Source organism: Hyperolius riggenbachi, chromosome 10, assembly GCF_040937935.1.
Source record: "Hyperolius riggenbachi isolate aHypRig1 chromosome 10, aHypRig1.pri, whole genome shotgun sequence".
NCBI lineage: Eukaryota > Metazoa > Chordata > Amphibia > Anura > Hyperoliidae > Hyperolius > Hyperolius riggenbachi.
The window spans coordinates 213,480,957-213,502,296 of record NC_090655.1 but is presented as its reverse complement, the minus strand read 5'-3'; the positions used below and the strand labels follow the sequence as shown (position 1 = coordinate 213,502,296).

General features: G+C 45.5%; 1 protein-coding gene across 2 annotated transcripts in view; it reads left to right on the top strand.

The window, feature by feature from the left end:
- Positions 1-11,128: 11,128 nt before the first annotated feature.
- LOC137534403 (pulmonary surfactant-associated protein D-like) overlaps positions 11,129-21,340 on the top strand; it is a 73,768-nt gene continuing 63,556 nt past the window's right edge. For both annotated transcript variants that reach the window (XM_068255899.1, XM_068255898.1), the window contains exon 1: positions 11,129-11,199. The gene's annotated coding sequence lies outside the window, so the exon portion shown is untranslated. The remainder of the gene's footprint in view (positions 11,200-21,340) is intronic.

The window sequence follows — 21,340 nt, the reverse complement described above, 5'->3', positions numbered from 1 at the left end:
GGTATTGTAATGCTGACTGTAGAGTTGTCACTGCTCAGTCACAAGCAACGTGGATTGCTCAAAATTTTGGAGGACTTGGCAGAGATCCAACATGGTGGCCCAATCAGATCCACAGAAGCTTGGTAGCTAGCTAGCTGCTGGAATGCGCCTCGGCACTGCGCAAAAGCGTGCTAGCATGTGCAGCGTAGAATTCCCGCGCGTAGGGAGGGACATCACCCAGCGAGCGATGGTGCGCTAGATTGAAGCGCTCCTGCATCTCTTGGTGAGTCCTTCAGAAGCGGTACTGGACTTTAAAAAATGTTTTTTTTTTTCCTTCAACAGAAGACCTGCCACGTTGGAGTGAGGAGGACGCCGCCGACCCCGACACCAAGCTGAACCCCGGCGAACTCCAAGCAGAGGATCTTCAGGAACCCTCAAGGCTTTGAGCAAGCTGAGGAGGATCAGCAGTCCCGACGAGACCTCTCCTCATATGTGACTGTGTGCAGTGGAGTAGAGCTCCCCAGAACAACCTCTCACTTGTCACTTTGTCACTGGTCACTTTGTCACTTTGTCACTTTGTCATTTTGTCACTTTGTCACTTTGTCACTTGTCACTTTGTCACTTTGTCACTTGTCACTTGTCACTTTGTCATTTTGTCACTTTGTCATTTTGTCACTTTGTCTGTCACTTTGTCACTTTGTCACTGGTCACTTTGTCACTTTTCACTTTGTCACTTGTCACTTGGTCACTTGTCACTTGGTCACTTGTCCAGATGATCTCGGTACACCTCCTGCGATTCAAATTTCTGCACACATTGCTCTGGGATTTGGGTGTGATGAATGATGCATCTAACTGGCCACCGGAGGCAATTAAGGCCTTCAAAACATTGAAAGCAGCTTTCTGTTCCGCCCCCATTTTGCGTCATGTTGAGTTGTTGACGTCATGTTCATCCTCGGCCTCGCCTTGCATTTCAGTGCGAGGTGCATTTTCCACAGAAAAAGGTTGTGAATCCGGGCACAACATTTGTGGCTGTTCCATTGACCTTTCACAGGTAGAAGATTGTGGGGGTGGGAATAGCTCCTCCGAATAGCCCATTGTGTCCTGAAAACTACTCATTGCATTGCTTTGCGCACGCATTTTTTTGTCCTCATGCAAAGCCTGAGTTGCGCCTGAAAGCGTGGCCTTCTCCTCCTGCGCCTCCTCTTGTTCCATCACGTCTGCTGCTGCTGGGTTAGTGTTGACGCCCGGTCCCTGTTTATTGAACCTCTTATCCTTATTACATTTATGACTGCATGGCGGTACAAAGCATGCTATCTGCACGCTTCTTGTCCTCATGCAAGGCCTGGGTTGTGGTGTCTCAAAGCGTGGCCTTCTCCTCCTGCGCCTACTCCTGTTCCATCACGTCTGCTGCTGCTGCTGCTGCTGGGTTAGCGTTGCCGGTCCCTGTTTATGGAACCTCTCATCTTTATTACATTTATGACTGCATGGCGGTAAAAAGCATGCTATCCGCACGCTTCTTGTCCTCATGCAAGGCCTGGGTTGTTGTGTCTCAAAAAGCGTGGCCTTCTCCTCCTGCGCCTCCTCTTCCTGTTCCATCACGTGTGCTGCTGCTGGTGCTGGGTTAGCGTTACCGGTCCCTTTTCCTGGAACCTCTTCTCTGTATTACATTTATGACTGCATGGCGACAAAAAGCATGTTACCTGTGCAAAGAAACATGACATTTTCCACATTTAAAAGACAGTTTTTCCTTTGAAACTTTACAATCAATTTTCTCAAAAACTATAAGCTCTTTTTCAAATATTTTTTTTCCTCTTGTACCCACTCCCAAGGTGCACATACCCTGCAAATTTGAGGTATGTAGCATGTAAGGAAGCTTTACAAAGCACGAAAGTTCGGGTCCCCATTGACTTCCATTATGTTCGGAGTTCGGCGCGAACACCCGAACATCGCGGCGATGTTCGGCGAACGTTCGCGAACCCGAACATCTAGGTGTTCGCCCAACACTAATCATCATGCAGATTATTCTTTCCTATAGGGCCATTTTTCGACCCTTCACCTTGAAGTCAATCCGAGTTGACCACTCCATCCCCATAAAAGACCATTTTACATTCTGTGTTAGTCAGTGTAAAAAAAACTGCTGCTGCTGATACAGAGAGGCTGTATATTGTATATTATTGTGTGTAGCTGCCTGCTAGGTGCTCTGTACACCAGCTAGGGACCCCCAAAATACCTTTTTAAGAGTGGCACTACTGTAAACTGCTTGTTTATTCACAACACATGGTCCAACAACGTGGATTCAAATTTCATGCATATTTCATGCATATTGAGAGCTAGCATACCAGTGGGTGGGTGCTGGGGGATGAGAGCCTTACAGCCGTTTTGCGCAGATGCGCTTCTACGGAGGCTGCCATACCAGCAAACTGGTATGTTAGCTCTCAATATGCATGAAATTTGAATCCACGTTCTTACACCATGGGCTTGATTCACAAAGCGGTGCTAACCTACTTAGCACGTCTAAAGTCTTTAGACGCGCTAACCAGGGTGCTAAGTAGGTTAGCACCGGATTTCTCAATCAGATCGTGCCCTAATTTTGTGCGCGCAAAGTTTTACGCGCGCAAAGTTTTACGCGCGCTAAGTCCCATAGGCTTTAATGGGCACTTCGCGCGGAGCGCCCTGCGCTCTGTGCAGTACGCGCGTAAAGTTTTACGCGCATAAAGTTTTGCGCGCGTAAAGTTTTATGCGCGAAAAGCTTGTTTAGACATGCTAAGTGGGTTTTCACAGGCGTGCTAACAGTTAGCTAGTAGAAGGAACACCGCTCTACCCCACCAGTGGATAGTTGTGCTGGACCAGGTTAGCAAGACCTCAGAGACACTCCAACAGAAGGAAGGTCCGCACCAATTCACCACGAATCCTTTTTATTGTTAGGACGTATCCAGTATTAAAACATCACATCTCAACAGTTAGCACCGCTTTGTGAATCAAGCCCCATGTTTTATGAATAAACAAGCAGTTTACAGCAGTGCCGGCATTTCTTATCTTTTTCTCCGCCTGTATATGATGTCTGTCTGAGCATGAGCATGCTGATCTATCTGCATTGCACTGGATACCTGGTCTGCACCCCTGCAACCCTCCCTGCACCTTTAGCTGCAGTGCCAGCACCTTTCTAGCCTACCTTCCATTGAGACCTTTTTTAAGACTCATTCATCAGTACAGTGTGCTGTGAAGTTGCTCATAATAAGGTGCTCTGCTCTGCTGATATATTTGTATATATTTTTGTATATATCACTTCTCTGTTGCTGGTATATTTTAGTGTGCCAGCTTGGGAGGGATAGTAGTGCTGTAATGTAGCCTGTATGATGTATTTTGCTCAATAGTTGCTGTGTGCTGCAGATACTTGTAGTGTACCAGCTAGGCACACTGCAATAGTGCAGACTACATATATTGGGCTTGATTCACAAAGTTGTGCTAACTGTTAGCACGCTTGTGAAAAGCACTTATTATCATGCCAACAGATGCTTAGGGCGCGCTAATTAGCCCTCGTGCACAAAGTCCTGCTCGCAGAACTTTGCGTGCGCAAAGTCCGGTGCGCGCGAAACATTGCATCGCGATGCAATGAAAACGGCGCACCCGATGCAATGTTAAGGTCGCACCCAATGCGCCCTTGTAGGCTCATCGCTTGCGTTGTTTTTGTTGCACTGCAATGCGATGTTTCACACGCACCGGACTTTGCGCGTGCAAAGTTTTGCGCATGGGACTTTGCACGCGGCCTGATTCCCCTTTCTGCGTGCTAACTACCTAGCACCCTAGTTTGCACGACCAAAGCCTTTAGGCGTGCTAACTAGGTTAGCACCAAATAGTGAATCGGGCCCATTGTCTGCTGTTTCACTGTAGTAACTGTGTAACTGTGCATAACAGTCAGGTCACAGTGCTGTGAGAATTGTGTCCTGTCTTATCATCAACAGGCCCATGGTACCTTACCATCTCTGTAAAAAAAATAGATATAACTGCCTTACACATGATGTGCCATATCTTCTGCTGCGCCCTACAGTGAGATTGAAGGTGGAAGCGATGATGAGGGGTATGGCTGTCTAGAATCATGAGTGGTATAAGAGAGGACCAAGAGGAAAAAAGTTCAGAGGGAGAAAGCAAGCCTCAGAGAGGGAAGACAAGGCTAGGAAGCAGGCAGAGGTCGCACTAGGGTCAGCCAGTACAATGTCACCAGGGGTCAGTCAGCCACCACGCACAGTCACTGCTATCGGTACTAGACCTGCTCAACAGGTTCTTTAGTGTGGCAATATTTACGTGTGTATGCTGCTCACAGAACCAACGCCATTTGCATTGTGTGCCAACAAAAACTTTGTTGTGGAAAGAGCACCACGCATGTAGGAACAACAACACTAAGAAGGCACTTGGAATTCCATTACAAGGCCCTGTGGCAGGAAGCCTATAAGGAGAGATAGCCACCCAGCACTTACCCTGGTCCTATATCAATTGGCTTTACTAACTCAAAAAAGTATTATTACCCTGGTGCATGACTCCAGGCCTTATGTCCACCCTGGCCACAGGCACAGACTCCCTGCTCCTTCAGCCACCCAGCATGTCTCCTGGTCTTGGTTCAATTGGCTTCTCCCCACACTCCCCCCCCCCCCCCAAAAAAAAAAGAAAAGTATTACTATTATGATTATCATTATTACCCTGGTGCATGCCAGTTACTTGCAGTACTTTGTGTAATACAGAGGCTGGAATACAAATATTTTTCCGGCATGTGACTGCTCAATTTTCATGGCCTCACCCAGTGAGGCTGCTATTTCAAATGTTTAGACAGGTAACTGCCCAATTGTTATGGCCTCACCTAGTGTGGCTGCTATTTCTACCTAAGAGGTACCTGGGGTCCTGATGGTGCCTCATCCTGTGGCATGTGTGATTTTCTGCTGTAGAAAGCTATCAGTTCCCAGAATGCAGAAGAGGTGCTTGAATTGCTCACACAGCCATTCTCTTTAGAAAATGATTTATCAGAAAAATACTGATAGATTGAATAGTCAACAGTATGGGAAACTTTATTTTACAGCTATATCCTGCTTCTCCTTTTTTCCAGTCCACACACCCTTTTTACATGTATGCAGATTTGGAGCATTCCAGCACACCCGGCCACTTTCTATATACACAGGTTGTCTAGTCTACGTTTGATTTATATGTATTTTGAAGCATGACCTTTTTGTTTCTATGGCTGCCATGGCAACATTTCTAATGGGATATCCAAGCCAATTTTTACTGTGTGTTTTTACCTGGCCGTTGTGCCACATAACATAGTGTTTCTGTAATACAACATTTTTAGTTGATATGGCAATAGGGTGGATAAATGTGTTTTATGTTATTTACTATTTATTTATTACTAATTTTAATATGATTACGTTATTCCTATATATGCACTATGAAAAGTTATAGGTTAGGGTGGACTTTCATAACACTCTTTTTTTACCCGCAGTTATGGCTCTATACTAGTAGCAGTAGGTTATTGTACTGTGTTAGCCATCAGTAAAAGCAAGAAGTTTTAAATCAGGATGATACCATTTATTGGCTAACTAAAAATGAATAAAAATAAGCGAGCTTTCGGCCTTGCAGCCTTTGTCGGGCTTATATCCTGTTAGTTTGCAGGCTGGTGGTACAGACAGCTTATATACATGCAACATCAAAAGGGAAAACAGATATTCTTTTCAAGCATAAATACATGTCATTAAGATGCCTTAATTCAAACAGACCATCTAAATCGGGGTAAAGGTTATTAGCTAAGATAAGCATCCTTGTTAACTCCCTGCTCACAGACCTGGATTAGGATTGACCCAGAGGTATAGTAAATTCTTAGTTCATAAGTTCAGCTAGAATGGCTGAGAAAGTTTAAATATCATCCGCCTCATACCAATATAAGAAGTCGTTGTCCTTATTCAAACCGTTCTGCACAACTTTGAACCAATTTATAAATTTTGTTTCTGCTATTAATCGATCATTTGACGTTTTGAAGCCACCCTTCAGGGCAGTGACACGAAGATCATCCATGCTGTGTCCGTTGGACCGAAAGTGTGTAGCAACTGGGAGTCCAGATTTGGTATCATTAATAGCGTGCCTGTGTCCATTCATACGTTTGCGCAGAGTTTGTCCAGTTTCTCCCACGTACATCACATTGGGGCATTTAGCACACATGATCAGATATACCAGATTGGTGGAACCACAGGAAAATGTACCTTGTACTCTGTACTCCTGTTGTGAACCTGGTATCGTTACCCTGTCAGTGGAGTAAATGTGTCTGCAGGTCCCACATATTTTTTGTCGGCAGGGTGATGTTCCGTTTTGTTGAGGCCTATTCAAAGAACTCCTGACAATCATCTGTTTTAGATTAGAGATGTAGCGAATGGTTTGCCGGCGAACGGTTCCAGGCGAACATTGGGAGTTTGCCTTCGCCTGCGCCAGGCGAACCTTTGCGGAAGTTCGATTCGCCCCATAATGCACTATGAGGGTCAACTTTGACCCTCTGCATCACAGTCAGCAGGCACATTGTATCCATTCAGGCTACAGTAAGCCCTGGAGCCCCACCCCCCTTATATAAGGCAGGGTCCGGCGGCCATTACACTCACTCGTGTGCCTGCTATTAGACAGACTAGGGCGAGCTGCTGCAGACTTGTTCTTCTAGGGACAGAGTAGTTAGGTTCTTGGCTGCTTAGTTTGCTCCTGGCTGATTGTTATTGCTTTTATAGCACCCTAGCTCTTTTCAGAGCTCATCCTGTACTTTATTTTTTTTACTGTGTGTCAAACTGACACTTTTGTTGTATGCACAGCCTTGCTAATTGATAGTGTGTGTGTGCCACTGCCAGCAGCCCAGCACATTCAGTGACTGACTACCTGTGTGTGTGACAGGGAGCTGCACATTGTACTACCCAGTACTGCATATACCCAGTACCTGTTGTGTTTACTTAACCCACCTCATCACTGCTTATACCTAGCTTTGTGTTGAGTGAACACAGCTCACTGCATCCTACTACTACCTGTTGTGTTTACTTAACCCACCTCATCACTGCACATAACTACCTGTAGTGTTGAGTGAACCCAGCTCACTGCATATACCTACTACCTGTTGTGTTTACTTAACCCACCTCATCACTGCACATAACTACCTGTTGTGTTAAGTGAACCCAGCTCGCTGCATATACCTACTACCTGTTGTGTTGAGTGAACCCAGCTCACTGCATATACCTACTACCTGTTGTGTTGAGTGAACCCAGCTCACTGCATATACCTACTACCTGTTGTGTTTACTTAACCCACCTCATCATTGCACATAACTACCTGTAGTGTTGAGTAAACCCAGCTCACTGCATATACCTACTACATGTTGTGTTGAGTAAACCCAGCTCACTGCATATACATACTACCTGTTGTGTTGAGTGAACCCAGCTCACTGCATATACCTACTACCTGTTGTGTTGAGTGAACCCAGCTCACTGCATATACCTACTACCTGTTGTGTTGATTGAACCCAGCTCACTGCATATACCTACTACCTGTTGTGTTGAGTGAACCCAGCTCACTGCATATACCTACTACCTGTTGTGTTTACTTAACCCACCTCATCACTGCACATAACTACCTGTTGTGTTAAGTGAACCCAGCTCACTGCATATACCTACTTACCTACTACCTGTTGTGTTGAGTGAACCCAGCTCACTGCATATACCTACTACCTGTTGTGTTTACTTAACCCACCTCATCACTGCACATAACTACCTGTTGTGTTAAGTGAACCCAGCTCACTGCATATACCTACTACCTGTTGTGTTGAGTGAACCCAGCTCACTGCATATACCTACTACCTGTTGTGTTTACTTAACCCACCTCATCACTGCACATAACTACCTGTTGTGTTAAGTGAACCCAGCTCACTGCATATACCTACTACCTGTTGTGTTGAGTGAACCCAGCTCACTGCATATACCTACTACCTGTTGTGTTTACTTAACCCACCTCATCACTGCACATAACTACCTGTTGTGTTAAGTGAACCCAGCTCACTGCATATACCTACTACCTGTTGTGTTGAGTGAACCCAGCTCACTGCATATACCTACTACCTGTTGTGTTTACTTAACCCACCTCATCACTGCACATAACTACCTGTTGTGTTAAGTGATTGACGTGATTAAGGATTTAAAGTTGATTCATTACAATTAGGGCCGCAAAAGGTCCTCCTGAGTCCTGTATTGTTATTTTTGGTCACTACCTCGGGGCGGGCGTGCATGCCTGCCTGCCTCCCTCCTTGCCTGGATGTGTGGTGGTAGCCGTTGATCAGGCTCCAACTCCGGAACGCAATACAACCATCTACACTTTCAAACAATTTAAAAATACAACCATCTATCATTTTCAAACAATTTAAAAAAAATGGCAAAAAAACTTGCCCTCCGTAAAACATTCTTGGCAAATGCTTTTGACTTGGTTTGTCTCCCGCTGGATCAAGGGTCCATCTGACTACAGATGCCTGGTCTGCAAAGCACGGTCAGGGCAGCTACAGCATGGGTCTCAGCAGGCTCCCACTTCGGGCCGGAATCCAACCTTCATTCCCCGTGGTGACAATGGCAGACTTGCCCTCCATAACGGATCCCCGTTAAAAGGATTTAAAGTTGATTCACTACAATTAGGGCCTCAAAGTCCTGTATTGCATGCCTGCCTGCTGCCCTCCTTGAATGTGCAGTGGTAGCCGTTGCTCAGGCTCCACACCGGATTCCATCCCTCATTCCCCGGCCATTACCCGGAGTCACTCACAAATGGCAGACTTGCCCGCCTCCATATGATTCTCATGAAAGGAATGTGGTGTCATCTTTGCCCGCCATAACGGATTCCCGTTAAAGGATTTAAAGTTGATTCATGACAATTAGGGACGCAAAAGGTCCTCCTGAGTCCTGTATTGTTATTTTTGGTCACTACCTCAGGGCGGGCGTGCTTTCCTGCCTGCCTGCTGATGGGCGAACACCTGGATGTTCGGGTTCGGGAAAGTTCGCCGAACATGGCCGAGATGTTCGGCATGTTCGGGCTGAACCCCGAACTTTCCGAACATCCAGCTTTTGGGGGCCATATGGGGTCGCAGGCATAAGGGGGGAGCATGCCCCGATCGCGGGGGGGGTCGGAAATTCCCCCCACCCCCTCCGCTAGCGCTCCCCCCTCTGCCCGCTTCCACATACAAAAGTTTAAGCAAAGTACCTGTAGTGGATGGCCTGGCAGTGGGCGGCACTGTGGAGTGAGGAGGAGGAGTCCGGAGAGTGACGAGTTGAGGGAGGCCGGGCAGCGGGCGGTTCAGCGGAAGTACCCTTGTGGTACTTCCGCCCTTTCTCTGACCTCACGCCCGCTGCCCGGCCTCCCTCAACTCGTCACTCTCCGGACTCCTCCTCCTCACTCCACAGTGCCGCCCACTGCCAGGCCATCCACTACAGGTACTTTGCTTAAACTTTTGTATGGGGAAGCGGGCAGAGGGGGGAGCGCTAGCGGAGGGGGTGGGGGGAATTTCCGACCCCCCCCGCGATCGGGGCATGCTCCCCCCTTATGCCTGCGACCCCATAGGGGGGCAGTATTCGGCCGAACAGGGCCCTGTTCGGCCGAACAGGGGCCCTGTTCGGCCCTGTTCGGCGGCCATTAGAAGTTCGGGGCGAACCCGAACTTAAAAGGCCGAACACCATCAGGTGTTCGGCCGAACGCGAACATCACCCGAACAGGGTGATGTTCTGCAGAACCCGAACAGTGGCGAACACTGTTCGCCCAACACTACCTGCTGCCCTCCTTGCCTGGATGTGCAGTGGTAGTCGTTGGCCAGGCTCCACACCGGATTCAAACCCCTCATTCCCGGCCATTACCCGGGGTCACAAATGGCAGACTTGCCCGCCTCCATATGATTTTCGTGAAAGGAATGTGGTGTCATCTTTGCCCGCCATAACTGGTTCTCGTTAAAGGATTTAAAGTACATTCATTTCAAATACACAGCAGTTCGCGGTGGTTCGCGACATCTCTACTGCCTGCACACCGCTTGACTTCCTTCTCCGCCACCACCAACAGGGTCCAGGACTCCAGGTGGATCCTGAATGTTTAAGCCCGCTGCTAGCAGTTGCCGCTACCAAAAATAATAATGTTTCTGGTGCGTGTACATGCCTAATATTTCTGGCTGCACTGTGGCTGCAACAACAACAAAACCAAAGGCAAGTACATGTGTCAATTCCCCTTCGTGATCGTTACCTTGTTGCGGTGAAGAGGCTTGCGTTTCACAATGAAACAATGACCTATATCAGTGTGTTGGGGGTCCACCCAAGATAATAAGGTAATTGCTTCATTGTGGACAGACCATATTCGATCAGCTGGACAGTCACAGTTGTTCTGTCATTGAACTACTTCAGCCCAACCATATGGGCTGGAAAACCGCCATTGCCTGCACTCTTGCCAACGTGCGCACGAGCACAGCCATCACTATACAAACATTGCCGCAGAGAGGACTGACATTTATGTCCTGAGAGTGTCAACTAATGACAACCCTTTGCGGCTGTTTGCGGTGGTGCGTTAAACAGTGAGTTTGGTCTGTCAGTGTGAAGCAGTATACTACTTACACTACCTGATTGATGTATACACATGCAAGATGTTTTAAAGCACTTTATGCCTCCAATTTAGGGATGCAATGTGATTTCTGCCCTTTAGGGATTATAACTAAATAATAATAATTTTCCCATGGACTTTTGGCATGTATCCCACTCCGGCATGCCCCCTCCAGGTGTTAGACCCCTTGAAACAACTTTTTCTGCCTGCCCATTGAAGTCTATGACGGTTAGCACAAACATGAACTTTTGCGTAAGTTCGCGGTTTGCGAATCCTAAATCTGATGTTTGGGCCATCTCTATTTGGAATCCCTGTATGGAATTTACAGTTGAATTGAAGATCAACTGTAGGCTCTGTACAGGGACTCAAAATGATTTGCTTGCATTGCATCAATAAAAAGGCATAATCAATCTGTTGAGTCCGATGTTTGCCAGACACATTCATTTGTATGCCTTGTGACAACGCATGGTTGCCAGGCACAGGCACATTCGTTCGTATGCCTGTGCACACAAAAGCAGTATAAAAAGGGACATGACACGGGACCCACAGTACAGTTTCATTGCAGACAATTTGTCGTTTAGCTGAATCATTACCTACAATAAGGTAAGAACATATTTCTTTTTGTTGTTTTATACCATATTTTTCAGCATACAAGACACACTTTTTCTCCCCCAAAACTGGGGGGAAAAAGTCGTGCATCTTGTATGCTGAAGGTCTGGCCAGGTGTCACCCCACACAATGCTCTTATCCATCCAGCGACATGCGCCATCTTCTTCGTCTGTCTCCTCCATCCATCTCTGCTGATGTGCTGATGTAAAAAAATGATTCAGCCATTGTATACACTTATCTTGTGTGGCCTCCATCCTTCCAAATTCACTGATGCCCTCTAGCTGTGCACGGCGTCAGGCCAGGCATGATGTGCGTCAGAGAACCTAGAAGTGTGGAGTCCCCGCAGGACGAGTGTATACAGTGGCGGAATTGGCTTTATACAGCAGCAGAGACGGATAGAGGACCCTGAGCATGTCGTTTGATTGGTAAGAGCATGCAGTTAGATGGTAGTGTATTTAGTTTACATGGGTGTATAGTCAGTGCAGATTTGAGAGTAGTGAGACTAGCTAGGAGTGTAGTCAGTGTAGCTGAGAGTGTAGTCAGTGTAGCTGGAGGAGTGTAGTGAGTGTAGCTGGGGGAGTGTAGTCAGTGTAGCTGGGAGTGTAGTCAGTGTAGCTGTGTAGTTGGGAGTGTAGTCAGTGTAGCTGGAAATGTAGGTAGTATAGCTGTGTAGCTGGGAGTAGTAGTATAGTCAGTGTAGCTGGGAGGGTAGTCACTGGTCAGTGTAGCTTAGAGTGTAGTCAGTGTAGCTGGGAGTGTAGTCAGTGTGGCTGGGAGTGTAGTCAGTGTAGCTGTGTAGCTGGGAGTTGTATAGTCAGTGTGGCTGTGTAGCTGGGAGTAGTATAGTGAGTGTAGCTGGGAAAGTAGTCAGTGAAGCTGGGAGAGTAGTTGGGAGAGTAGTCAGTGTAGCTGGGCAGTGTAGGTGGGATACAGACAGTTTTTTTTCCTGGGGGGGGGGGGGGGGAGTCCTTATGACACCCCTGCACTGTAGTTTCACCAGATTTAGTCTTTTTTTTTCCTTATTTGTGCTCTCTAAACCTAGGTGTGTCTTATTTAAAGGACACCCAAAGTGAAAATAAATGAATGAAATAAACCATTGTATCTATCTTCCTTCTCCTAAAAAATGACTTTTATAGATATTCCACAGTTTTATTTTTATGTTTAAATCTACTTTTAAGTTTTAACTGTTTTATTGTTTTTGCTCAATGACACATTCATTGAAGTATGCCAGAGCTAAAATGTATGAACTATTGCCCCTTTTTATCTCTTTACTGCTCTCAGAAACCATTTTCTGCTAGGAAAGTGTATTATAGTTGGAAGTTCTTATCAGTGAGGGTCACACTGTAGTCACTTCCTGTCTGAGTCAGGACTGAGTCAGCCACTTACATACCTGATATTTAACTCTTTCAAGTAGAGAAAGAAAAAAACGAACACAGCATAGTTATTAGTGTGCTTGGGGTTTATATGAAAAGGGCGCGGGTAAAAAAGGGCGCCTGGTGGAGCCCATATATACCAACTTTGGCTACAAAAAAGGCGCCTGGTGTAGCCCATATAAAAACTTTGGCTACAAAAAAACTCCGGGATGTGTTAATTACTATTCCCCCTCCAGGCCGCCATGGATAGTGGGGGAAAGAAATAATTCGGCTTCCAGCACTTGTAGCCCATATAAAAACTTAGGCTACAAAAAAAGGCAATAATATGGGCTACAAAGGGGCACGTTACTGTAGCCGAAAACCTTGTAGCCGAAAATAATACGGGCTACAAAGGGGAGCCCGCTTGTAGCCGAAAAAATTGTAGCCGAAAAAATATGGGCTACAAAGGGGAGCCCGCTTGTAGCCTATATCAAAACTCGGGGGCCCTTTTCTACACCTTGTAGCCCATATTTCCAGAAATAACATTGATGTCTATGGCGGCGCCCTTTTCATACAGGCAGCTCGGGCGCCCTTTTCAACCGATACCTGTGCTTGGCACTGTACATACACATGTCTATCTTATCACGTCACATGTCACTTTGGGTATCCTTTAATTTAATGTTGTTTAAAAAAGAAAAATTTTCAGCAACAGATGTGCACAATGGTTTACATTGGAGATCTTTCTAATAATGGCCTTTCTGATAAGGAGACCCTTCTGTCTCCTTGTGCTGCCTTCAGTCACCCTGTGCCACCTCTGCCCCAATGTGCCTCCTTCTGTCTCCCTTTGTGCCTCCCTTCTGTCTCCTTTTGTGCCTCCTTCAGTCCACTGGTGCACCCTCTGCTCCACTATGCGCCCAGAGATTGATTAAAGCGAAATGGTGCCTTAGGTAAGTATCGACTTTGGGCCCACACTTGATGGCCACCTAGCTTTGTTTTGGAAAGATTGGTGGTGTGTTAGCATAAACTGGGACCCTAGACACCTGCCTAAATTGCCTTGTGGATGATCTGGCTCTGTGTGCTTCCCTCTGTGCCTCCCTCTATCCCACCCTGCTCCCTTTCTCCCCTTGTCCCACTATCTGTTTATGTCCCCCTCCTGCGATCCCCTAGTTTAGTTTGTAAAGGCAGAGTATAGTGCAGCAAAAGCTCCCCTCTGGAGTCCAGTGATGAGTCTGTGCGACCATCCTGTCTGTTTTCTGCTCCCTCTACTGCTGACTCTCCTCAGGTAGTGGTAGGAGATGCTGAGCACTAGGGCGAGTGGTGAGCAGACAGACGGAAGCACAGCACTAGGCTCCATCGGAGAGGTTAGAGCACAGCTTCTGCTGCACTATACACTGCATTTACAATCTAAGATGGGAGAGTGCAGGAACACCCTCTATTATGCATCCACCGATACGAAATATGGTTTATATTCTCTAGTGTGTGGTGATTTATTCGGGGTTGGGTGAGGGGTGATGCAGGACTTCTTGCCTGGAGGGAAAAAAAGGCTAGAAACGACCCCTGGAGATCACTATAGCCCAAGGGTGGCACCAGAGCTAGAGGGGCACAGCACCTCCGTAGCACCCCCACCACCACAAGGTCTGGGCTGGCAGCAGTTGAGACATCAGCATGTAATACTAAGTGAGTCACTCGCAGATGCAGTCACCACTTGCTGCAGACCTGCGAGTGCTCTTCTTCTTCTTCCTTTCCTCTCCCTCTCTCCCTCCATCTCAATATAGTGGAGAGAGATAACAGTTCAGGGGTGAGGTGTGCCTCACGCCTGACCTGAGATCTCTCTCTGCTATATAAATGTGGCATGCGCACAGACCACTGCCAGGGAGCCTATAGTGGTGCCTATTTTCAGCGCTTAAATGAGGAAGGGAGACACCGAGATAAATGGAGTGGAAGTGTGATTGTAAGAAATATACTCACAAATCTGGGTTACCGTTCAGGTAACCACTATATAGGCAGGTGGGGAGAATTAGACCTGTCCCCATTCAGGATTAAGAAGTCGCTCTCTGTAGATTAGAAGAAAGGGGCCAAATCCCCTCCACCAGGGGTGGACTTTAAATTGTAGACACTGTTATAAAGGCGCCAGTAGTGTAAAAGCATCAAGATAAAAGGTTTAAAAGCAGGAAAGCTGGTGGTGGACTCCCAAATACTCAAAAAAATTGCAACGCGTTTCGTGGGCATATCCCACTTCATCAGGCTATAAATAGGAGTACAACAACTTGTTGTCTGGGTAATTCAGAGTCACTAAGCTGAATTACCCAGACAACAAGTTGTTGTACTCCTGCTTATAGCCTGATGAAGTGGGTTATGCCCACGAAACGCGTTGCAATTTTTTGGAGTATTTGAATAAATTATTTTGCTGTCAAATTGACATTATCTTGTTGTGTCTATATTGGGGAGTTAAGTCCACCACCAGCTTTCCTGCTTTTAAACCTTTTATCTTGATTATTTTACACAACTGGCGCCTCTGTAACAGAGTCAGTGCTTGGCATTGTGCACTGAAACAACCTGCTTCGGACAGGGGACCTGGGACCAAGACAGCAATTCGATTATTTTCTGTCTGAAAGGAGACTGACAAACTTTCAGTCAGACACTGTGAAAATTGCCTTTGGGTTGTGGGTAAGAATTTTTTTTCTCACTTTTATTTTACTTACTTTATTTGTTCTTAATCTTGCCTATGCAGGCTGAGTTAGCTGTGTGTGTGTGGGGGGGGGGGGGGGGGGGGGCGGTTAATACTGACAAAGGTTATATACTGTAGTATATATTTTGGTTATATAGTAGCTAAACCACTGGGCAAGCCAGCACCTGCATAGCACCTGCAGAAAAAAATTCCTGGGGCCGCCCCTGCCTTAGACCATGTTGTAGAGCTTTCGGGGAGACTTGCTTATTTGCGGTCCTTTGGGAGGGTTAACATGGGCATATCCTTGTGCACTAAAAAATATGTGAAAAAGTGCTGTCAAAATTATTCTGTGTATTTTCTTGCTTCCTGCTGGCTAAAAAGGCATTTTATTGCTTAGGTGTGAAAATATCACCTAGGAGTAAAAGTTAATTGCATATGGCCCCAAACCTCATAGTTGGTAATGCCTTCTTCTTTCCCAAAAAGGATGGCTCCTAATAATAACAGGATCCAAAAGATGGCAAAAGCATTTTTCATAGTAATCCTTACGTTGAAGATTCTGTTAACCACCCTGGCGTTCTATTAAGATCGCCAGGGCAGCTGCATGAGGGTTTTTTTTAAATAAAAAAAAAAATATTTCATGCAGCCAACTGAAAGTTGGCTGCATGAAAGCCCACTAGATGGCGCTCCGGAGGCGTTCTTCCGATCGCCTCCGGCGCCCAGAATAAACAAGGAAGGCCGCGATGAGCGGCCTTCCTTGTTTTGCTTAGATCGTCGCCATAGCGACGAGCGGAGTGACGTCATGGACGTCAGCCGACGTCCTGACGTCTGCCGCCTCCGATCCAGCCCTTAGCGCTGGCCGGAACTATTTGTTCCGGCTGCGCAGGGCTCAGGCGGCTGGGGGGACCCTCTTTCGCCGCTGCTCGCGGCGGATCGCCGCAGAGCGGCGGCGATCGGGCAGCACACGCGGCTGGCAAAGTGCCGGCTGCGTGTGCTGCTCTTTATTTCATGTAAATCGGCCCAGCAGGGCCTGAGCGGCACCCTCTGGCGGTAATGGACGAGCTGAGCTCGTCCATACCGCTAAGGTGGTTAATTTTCTCAGGTTTTTGTTTAAAGTAATCCTATAATGAAAAAACGTGCCCCTAGGGAGTATATTAGCTCGGGAGGGGGAAGCCTGTCCCTGGATCCTAAAAAGGCTTCCCACATAGAGATGTCGCGAACGTAGAATTTTCCGTTCGTGAATGGTAAACGCGAACTTTCGCAAATGTTTGCGAACAGGCGAATCTGAGCGAACTGCCATAGACTTCAATGGGCAGGTGAATTTTAAAACCTACAAAGACTGCTTCTGGCCACAAAAGTGATGAAAAAGTTATTTTAAGGGGTCTAACACCTGGACAGGGGCATGCCGGAGGGAAAACAATGCCAAAAGTCTCACCAAAAATTACGGAGTTGACGCAAAGTTGGGTTTTAATCACTAAAGGGCAGGAATTCCATTATGCAGAGCTCTGGGTGTCAGTGGGCTGTGGAGTGTCACACACAGAGAAATGCAATAGTACTATTAGAATACAGTGAAATAATAATGTAATAATGCATTGGAGTGGTTCTGTGCCTGTTCTAGCCTTCAAAATGCCTATTTGGGATGCTTTCACAGCCAGTGAGGAACAAGAACACAGGCCTAGCTAATGCTTTCCCTACCTATCTGCAGCAAGTTTGACCCTGCTCTAACTAACAGTCAGTAGAGAATTGATCCAATATGGCCACCACAACTGCTTTTTGAAAGCGGGGTGAGGGGTCCAGGATGGGGTGCTAGCTGATTGGCTGCCACGTGTCTGTTGACTGTGAGGTAAGGGGTCAAAGTTTAACTCAATGATAATGCACAGGGGGCGAATCGAACACGCCAAATGTTCGCTGCAAATGCGAACAGCCGATGTTCATAGAATACTGTTCACTAGAATACTGAAGATATCAGGAAACAGGGGGCTTGTTTGGTCTTAGTTTGGGAGACACATTTGAAAGAAGTTTCCCATCGTAAATTATGCAATAAAGATTTCCCTTAATGTAGTTAGTAATTCACCCATTTCTAAGATGAAAGGTACAGCAATATTGATTAATAAAAGATCTCACATTCAAAAAACAGGCTACCTTTACTTGTAAAATATTTTATCAATATTTTCCGCTCATGTAGCTGGGGCTGACAGTGGTAGTGTACAAAGGGGGGCCCGATCCCCTTTGAACAGTACACTACCGCTGTCAGCCTCACTTTGTCAAATGGACCCAATTCTTTAGGCATAGCGAGGCTGACAGCGTTACTGCTCGGAGGGGACCATGAAGACCACTGGCACAAGGACAGGTGAGAGATCCAGATTGAGTAATGCTTCCCAGTGCCTGACTCCTCATAGGGGATAAGGGAACATTTGGACACACTTTGGCTACCTTTGGGGGTTAATAAAGGAGCACACCTAGCTATCTATACTGGAGGGTGGTACAAATAGACCCAAACCAACAGCAGGAGACAGACTAAGTAGAGGCAGTAGTCCTGACTATATTTAATAAACCATACTTGCTTATTTTGTCCTTTAAAGAGATACTGTACTTGTATATCGTTTGTTCATACATACATACATTTTCACATGTCTTTAATGGGGCTGACATAAGCCACAGCCCCTTATTCCACTTCTCAGTAACAGTCAGAATATCCTACACTATTCATGACTAGTATAAATTGTAAACCATATTCTTTGAGGTTGCAGAATTTGCTATTATTATTTGTGTGCAATGCATATTGTTGGGTATATGGCCTGGTCATACATTTGAGACTAATATTTCCCCCCAAATGTAAGGGGTTGGTTAACCTCCAAAGTAGGGTTAACCCCTCAGTACTACTCTCAAACATGGATCCTACATAAGGAACCGGCTGAAATCTAATCAGAGTTTTCCATTTACCAATATTTTTTTTATAACTTGAAATGTTATTGAAGGTTTTCAACATAAACAAGAGTATAAACATTCGAGGAGATAGCAATAAGGTCAAATAATGCATAATTGCATGAAAGTGTTGAGATATAAAAGGATTAATAGGTTGTGAGACCTTAATATATATATTAAAAAATGGGAACTTAAAACAAGAACTAAGAAAAAAACAAAGAACAACAAAAAACAAAAACAGAACTCCCAAAACATCCTAGAATGATAAGATATAGGTTCCAGCGCAGAGATCAGAAGCATTGTACACACATTTATCTAAGAAGTGGATATTATAATAAAACAGTAAATCGAAGAGCAAAGGTATATTGCGTAATAAGCATCCCAAAAGGATCATTAACCCAATATGCCTCTTAGTTTGTGCTCCATGTCTAAATTTAGAAGAGCTTATTGTAGGATGTGTTCTTCTAATTAGAAACTATAAAATGTCTAGTGGCACATAGTAAATGTGTGGCTAATAATCTATAATCATGTGGGATTTGGTGTAGATCTATGTGAGTAAGGTGAGTTGAGGGGAAGGGAGAATTATCCATCCAATGGATTTAGATATTTCAGAAAATAATTGTATCCATACCGGTTTGATAACAGGACATTGTCACAATAAGTGGTAAATTGTGCCTACTTCTCCACAGTTCCTCCAACAATGCGCTGAATCTCTTTTGCAAAATTGATATAGTTTCTCTGGATTGTAGTACCAATTTAAAGAGACTCTGAAGCGAGAATAAATCTCGCTTCAGAGCTCAAAGTTAGCAGGGGCACGTGTGCCCCTGCTAAACCGCCGCTATCGCGCCACTAAACGGGGGTCCCTTCACCCCCAAATCCCCCACTGCAACACTTAGTCGCAGACTTGGTCGCTCCTGGAGGCAGGGCTAACGGCTGCAGCCCTGCCTCCAGTCGCGTCTATCAGCCGCGCATCGCCGCCTCTCCCCGCCCCTCTCAGTGAAGGAAGACTGAGAGGGGCGGGGAAGAGGAGGAGATACGCGCTGACAGACGCGCGTGGGGCAGGGCTGCGGCGGTTAGCCCAGCCCCAACCAGGAAGCGCTCCCCCGCTGCACCGAGGGGATTTGGGGGTGAAGGGACCCCCGTTAAGCCGCGGGATAGCGGCGGTTTAGCAGGGGCACACATGCCCCTGCTATTTATGAGGTCTGAAGCGAGATTTATTCTCGCTTCAGACTCTCTTTAAGAAAATTTTATGTAGTGTTATCCAGTGGGAGAACATTTGGAGTATTTAGATATGTGCTCAGTGGCCTTCTGCCATTTTTCAATGGTTAGTTCATAATTTAATCTTGTTGAACACATTTTTATATACTTAATTTACCAACATTTAAGAATTGCAAGCTAGCAAGAGAATCCCAGGCTAGCTTCCATCTTTGACTGAATTCTGAACAAAGGAACTTTCCATTTTGCTTGGACTTCCACAAAGGACATATTTCTTTCAAAACCCTTTAGTATTTATTTTCTTTGTTTTTCCCTTTTATTTTACAAAAAAAAAATGTCTGTATATATAAATTATTTATATTGCATTTACAATGAAACAACTTAAGGTCATTTTTATGTCTACATACCTGATTTGAGCACCGCAGAACGAGTCCTAGCCTTTCTGAAGATTCACTGCCTTAAGTATTATATTGTTTCTGTCAGACTAGGGTGTGTTAACAATTTTATCCGCAGGCTTAGAATAGTCAGGGCAGATTCCTCTGTTCTTATACAGAGGTGATTGCAGATACCCGAAATATTGTGTAGTGAAGTGTTTGGGTCGCCCACACGTTCCCTCCTGGCCTGTCTGTTTGCCTAATTCCAGCGATTTCAGCGCATCAGTTGCATCCACGAGATTGGATAGTCCGTGGGATTAAGTGGATTGGGCAGCCAAGCCAGTAGGGGGCATGTGACATTAATCACTAAAGCAATTAATGATAACTTATAGTTTATACAACAGAAGACATGAAGTGCAAAGTGGGATCAAGACAATTGCAGAAAAAAACATGTGTCAATGTGCCAACGGCTTGGGAGGAGAAATGGAGAAAGTATTTACAGAGAAAGTTTCCAATCAATATGGCCGGTTTTCTGTACACGAGCCTGAAGAAAAGTGGGATGGTGGTTGTAGTTCCACATTCCACCATGGTTTGATAGAACCCACTGTATTTAGCCTCTACAGCAACCCCTATGGTTGGAGGACCAAACAGTCAATAATAATAATAATAATATAGTTCCCTTTGTAGAACAGCCCAAACAAAGAGTAGGATGGAGCAGCAGCCACAAAATAATAACTATACTAATATAATCTATACATATGACAATAATGAAGAAGTACCAATTGCATCAAGGCTCTCCACTGCCATATGAAAAATGGAGAAATATAAAAAAAAGGAGTGGTAGCAAAAGAAAACTACAGGTCCTTCTCAAAAAATTAGCATATTGTGATAAACTTCATTATTTTCTGTAATGTACTGATAAACATTAGACTTTCATATATTTTAGATTCATTACACAAAACTGAAGTAGTTCAAGCCTTTTATTGTTGTGATATTGATGATTTTGGCATACAGCTCATGAAAAACCCAAATTCCTATCTCAAAAAATTAGCATATTTCATCCGACCAATAAATGAAAAGTGTTTTTAAAACAAAAAAGTCAACCTTCAAATAATTATGTTCAGTTATGCACTCAATACTTGGTCGGGAATCCTTTTGCAGAAATGACTGCTTCAATGCGGCGTGGCATGGAGGAAATCAGCCTGTGGCACTGCTCAGGTGTTATGGAGGCCCAGGATGCTTCGATAGCAGCCTTAAGCTCATCCAGAGTGTTGGGTCTTGCGTCTCTCAACTTTCTCTTTACAATATCCCACAGATTCTCTATGTGGTTCAGGTCAGGAGAGTTGGCAGGCCAATTGAGCACACCATGGTCAGTAAACCATTTACCAGTGGTTTTGGCACTGTGAGCAGGTGCCAGGTCGTGCTGAAAAATGAAATCTTCATCTCCATAAAGCTTTTCAGCAGATGGAAGCATGAAGTGCTCCAAAATCTCCTGATCGCTAGCTGCATTGACCCTGCCCTTGATAAAACACAGTGGACCAACACCAGCAGCTGACATGGAACCCCAGACCTTCACTGACTGTGGGTACTTGACACTGGATTTC